The sequence below is a fragment of the Diadema setosum genome, chromosome 21, assembly GCF_964275005.1.
Source record: "Diadema setosum chromosome 21, eeDiaSeto1, whole genome shotgun sequence".
In the NCBI taxonomy this organism is placed as follows: domain Eukaryota; kingdom Metazoa; phylum Echinodermata; class Echinoidea; order Diadematoida; family Diadematidae; genus Diadema; species Diadema setosum.
Window position 1 is genome coordinate 17,699,848 of NC_092705.1, and position 6,000 is coordinate 17,705,847.

The window sequence follows — 6,000 nt, forward strand, 5'->3', positions numbered from 1 at the left end:
CTCTCTCTCTCTCTCTCTCTCTCTCTCCCTCTCTCTCTCTCTCTCTCTCTCTCTCCCTCTCTCTCTCCCTCTCCATCCTCCCCCTCTCTCTATAAGGCGCGAGAGGTTTCTCTTTTCAGCAGTATTCGAAAGTCACTTTCCATGAATAATGACCACTACGATCAGGCCAGGTTATTGATGATCGAGAGAACTACTACACCTCACACTCAGCCAAAAATGATTCTCCTATTTGAAGAAAAAAAAGAAAAAAATATCTCTTCAGGGAAGGGTGAAAATCGCATGGTAATACAACACACAATGACAGGAAACGCGATTGTAAGTCATAGTGACAGCGAGTGTAACATTGCTGCAAATGCATGCATGCATCATCACAAACACATTTAAGAGGCAGTTTTACCCAACATATTGATGAGTGTAATATATATGAGTATGAAAGTGTGAGAGAACTCGGACAATCAGTTCAAAAGTTATGCAGTTCTTCTATACGGTTAATTCCAAGGTCTTCCCTGAAGATGGAAAGTCTTTATCAACCAAAGGAGGTATTATACCTCCTTTATCAACCAAATTCCGAATCACTGTTTGCATGCGTGTGCCACAGAGGGCAATTTAAGCATAAACCATGCATGTGCGTAAATTCTTTAGTATTGACTGTCATTACGAGTACAAAATAAAACGAGGAAAATAATATGAGGAAAAGAAGAAGATGCACGTAATTCCCAAAATGTAATGGATTGAATCAATACAGGAGTATTAGTAGTACAGTGAGGTTTTAGAAAATAGAATTCTTGAAGGTTTGGTTAAATCCATGTGTTGTCATCACTCTATAAGAAGACTACAACAATTCACGATGTCACAGTTAGGAAAAGATGAGAAGAAATCCATATCCTTTGTGAATGAGTGATATTTCATACACGTAACGAAGATGTATACACTGTCGATTGGACTCAAGAATAACTTTGGATTAGACTGCCGAAGCAATATACTAGTATAGCAAGGGAAATGAAAATATGTCCATTCGCCTTTTGCGACGTTTGTCAAAATTCTTTGAGTTTAGTTATTTGGAGAGTGGGTGATTTTTTTTTTTATGTTTTAGTGAAAACATTTCTTTTTCTTTATCAGCGTCTATAATTTTGTTTTAATGACGGTGATGACTGCAACTTTAACGTTCTCAAGTCATGTCTCTGGTATTTGTTTTAACTATCAAAACAATAACGACATATCGGCAAACTACTACACACCCAAAAGAAAAAAAAAATAAAACAACAACACCACCACCACCAACAACAACAACAAAAATATAGGAAAGACACGCAATGGACGTTCAGATTGATGTGGCATTGCTGCTACTAAAGCTTGAAGCCTTGAAAATAATATTTGTTACGTGCTTGTTTTTTCTCTGTCTATTTGTTTCTTTGTTTGTTTGTTGCTGTTGCTGTTGTTTTTTTTTTGTTTTTTTTTTGGTGGGGGCTACTGCTTTTTGCAGCACAATATCAAACTTGGGTGCATTATATTCATTGGCAGCCATCTATAAAAACAACTGCGTAAGTGTGTTTGAAGGAGGCATTGCGGGGAATGGGGATATTTAAAATGCTAAAGGTCGCATACACATGATAAACAGCAGCGATTTGACAGTGTCGTTACATATGGATTTTCAAGAGAAAGAGAAAAAAAAAACAAGTAAAACAAAAATATGCAGAAAATCAAAACCACAGGAAACTCGACCAGGTATCTATAAATATGTTTGGCACGAAGTACGACCCTGTACAGGATTGCTCCATTCACTTAAGAAGTTGCTATAAATAATGCAAAGGAAGTGTAAGAAATTTGACTGCTTCTCCCCTTGGCCCACGACAAGTAATATGAACAAAATGGTGCACGAAGAGCCAAACCTATGCACGTCGATATTCCTGTTGGCTTGGTCTGTACACAAGTAGAGGAGAACTTGTTTAGGCATGGCTACGTTCCAAACAGGGGGTACAATCCATGCCGATCTTCATACCAAGCTACGGGGTTGAATTTTAGATTTTGCGGCCAAATGTTCGCTGACTAATAATGCATCATTTCACTAGAGCCCTTGGTCTACATGCGATAAAAAGTTCACCCACCCTCCATCTTTAGATGATGACAAAGATTATATTTTTGTTCTTTTGATATTTTCAAAGACCCACTAAACCTCAAATAAAACCCCCGAAACGTTAAAATCATCCCATTTATTTTTCTATAGACTGCAGGGTGCATCTTCGACCAATATAGCTGAATATAGGATGAATATTATTGTTAAAAGATGGACAGCAAAGACGACAGTGAGTCAGAATGCCTGAAAATGCTAGGTTAATGTTTCTAATTTGCCACGTTAGCGGGCACTTTCCGGAACTTCAATTGGTCATGCCTGTAAAGCACAAGAGTCGTGCTAGCACAGTGATGTAGAGTGTTGAATGTGAATGTTCTGTTTCTTCGTGTAACAGCCGATCAACATAACATGAATGAATGAATGAAATTCATGTAATGATAAAGTGAATGCAGCTCCAACTTGCTATTATAATCATATGAATGAGCAGGCATTTCTCCATGGGGTGGAATTATAAAGACAGCAAACTGTCTTGCAAGCTTGATGATGATGATGATGATGATGATGATGCTGATGATGACGATGAAGGACTGGGAAACAATACATTACACAAGTTACACCTCCGAAGTGCTTATGGTGTTTTTATACACTGACACAATGTTATGAAATATAGAGGTAATACCCGAAATTAAAATCATGGAGATAATCGTGATTCATGGTCTTGAAATTATTCAAAAACAGTTATACTGTCCGAAGACTTTGCACAATTTTCCTTTGTTCTATTGCAATTTCCTTCGAATGTATCACTAATAAATATATATATATATATATACATATACATGTATATATATATATATATATATATATATATATATATATATATATATATGTATATATGTATATATATGTATATATATACATTTGTGTGGTATTAAGTAAAATTGCCCCAGCGGATAAAGTTATTGACGAGCGCGTGTCGCCCAATCTGCTGCTAAAAATCAGAACAAGAAGAGAAATTAGAAGTAGACGAAAGGCGACGACGAAGAAAAAGAATGCTATAATGCAAGAGGGTTCACACAACCTTGCCAACTCACGTGTGTGGGTGTATACGTGTCACTCTTCAACACCAACGCAATATAACATGTATAACACTTCAGGTGGCATTTAAAGGCAGCTACGATATTTTTTTTTTTTTTTGTAAATAGGTCATCATATCTGCCACTACCGCAAACAAGACGAAACTTCTCTATAACGCGCAAAACTTCTCTTCAATTTCCTTACGGGATCACCAACTTGACACATCGTTTTCTATCGAAGAAAGACAAGTGTTTTGTTGTACGGAGACCATTAAACCATTATGATGTGAAGGCAATAACAAAACAAAACAAAAAACCCTAAGAGTAACGCATCATACAGTATGTCCCCCAGAAAATTACACTCAAATTTGTGCATTGATTACACCCAAAAATGATTAAACTGTCTAAATACTACTTCAGGGTCTTAAAATATAACATCTTAGCAGAAAACCCTATTCAATTTGGTTAAGCGCGGTCACAGAGAAATGTGGAATGTTGGAAAGCATGTCGCGTGAGTCTGATTCTTTCAAGTTCAGCACTTCGATGCTTTTGTGTGTGAATACAATAGACAGAACTTGGAGGGAAGAGATTCTTGACATCCTCAACAAAATTCCTCATTTTCCTTTGACCACTGAAGCAAATCGAATGGGGTTTTCTGTAAGATGTGGGCAATGAGTTATAGTTCCATACCCTGAATTTGTGTTTGGGTTGATTCACTATTTTTAAAGATATCATTGCGGAGGGTCCCGTTGTATTTTTTTTTTTTGGGGGGGGGGGGACATACGGTAGTTTCAGTACAGAAACGCATGTTTTAATACATTTGCTTCCTTGCAACAAGTGCAAATCTCGCATCCCTTTCGCTCGTTCTTAAACGAGCAGAAAGTGTTAAAGCGGGTATCTAATTTAAGTATGGTCCACTTTCACTGGGCAGAAGAACAACAAATAAACTAACAAACAAACAAGCATCATCTAGTTGCCAAAGTTAAGTGAATGTAATTACTAATCCCGTGATTCGTAAAAAGAGAACAATCTGAATATAAGCTGTAATATGATTATAAAGTTTGGCAAATGAGACTGTTATAGACTCTCATTTAAGGTGATACCACGGACGCAATTGAAGTTATAGTGAACACCTCACCATGTACACTCCGGCGAACAAAGTTCTTTTGTATTATTTTGAATGTTTTGTCTTGCAACGGGATTTCTGAGATCGAATCCTGATTTGCGCGTTCATCCCGGGGCAAGATATTTCCCTTCACAAGGTTCCTTCTGACCCTGGTATGAACCAGGCAACATCTAGGGACTAGGGTACGTAACAGGGTCCAATCATAGAACAGCACTAGCTGCCGCAGAAGAGTCTTCCACAGGTTTTGGGGACTTTAAAATCTTATTATTTCCTGACCTTGAATTTTTATGACCAACTCTTAAAAATGTTAGCACTACATTATAATTTGCATAATGGTATCCTCAGTTACCCGGGTAAATACAAACACTCATTTCACCTTCGCCAGCATGATGAAAGATGGACCGTATTGATAAGTTGCCAGCGAATTGATCATAATGCGCTACTCATCTTCGTCAACGAGATGAAGAATAAGATGGTGAATCATCACTGATGGGTTGACCTGGGCAGGCTACGTCAGCAGTATTAAAGGAAAGATAACGTCAACAACAACCTCCCTTCGGACATTCCCATTCGGACATTCTCCATGTCAGGGTGATCAGTGAAAAACAAACAAACAAACATCGATGATCATTGTTTGGACTCAACAATCTCTCTCTGCATCGCAAACTCACATGCCACTTGAAAGAAATAAGGCTTGATTAATTGATGAAACATCAATCGAAAATTTGAAAAGAAAAACTTAGGTTATTCGATTCTATTTTTTCAACGAGGTCCAAGCTTTGGAGTGTTCGGATTCGTCAAAAGACGGATGCAATTATCAGCGGAACTTACTGAGGTAAGTAACCTGGGAGGGTGGGTCCCTACAGTCACAATCAAACCGAAAAGCTTATTTTTCGTAATTGGTCTCCTAATTGATAATTTCCCCTCCTCTTCGGCTAGACGGTCAGACGGATACTGACGGTGAAGTTCACATTGACTTTTTGGCTCGGCAGGCTTTGGCATCGAGGTCACGCACGGTGTTGTTTACCAGGGACAGACTTATCCGTGCATTCTTTTTGTTGCTGGTTTTTTTTACCTAAATAACCATCGAAATATTCAAATGTTTAAAAAAAATCATAAGGAGTCATATAACTGACGAGTGAAGAGACAATTTGCTTTTCATTTCGTCACGTGTCATGCACTCATTTTCATACACGTTTTTCTTATGGTAAGATACATTATAATAACAGATGTACAGTCACTGTAACTGAATACGCTCAGACTAAACAGAACGAACAAGAATGGTTGATACCTTACCAATGCATTCTTGGTATTAAAGAATGGATATAGAGAATGCGGTCCACATACAAAATTTTCAGCTTGTGTAATCGCATGAATATGTAATGCATGAATATGAAATTCACATCGCAGGTAAGCAGATTTCAGTGAAAGTGCTGTAAGATTACCTTCCAGTCATTCTTCGATGAATGTCTTGATCAACATTTATCTATAAGTTTTGATCGATATTTTTACTGCATTTTTCTTAACAGTGTTTAGCTGACATCTTTACCACGTGGTTTTATCAATCGCTTGCTTATTGAATTGGTTGTTTGTATTTTCTCCCAATGTTGTCGGGGGGCAGGACATCACTGTATCCTACACGAGAAAAAAAGAATTAGCACCGAGAAGAGGAAGGTGAAAAAAAAAATAAAAACAAGAGTCAACTCCAGGTCAAGCAGGCCCTTTAATAT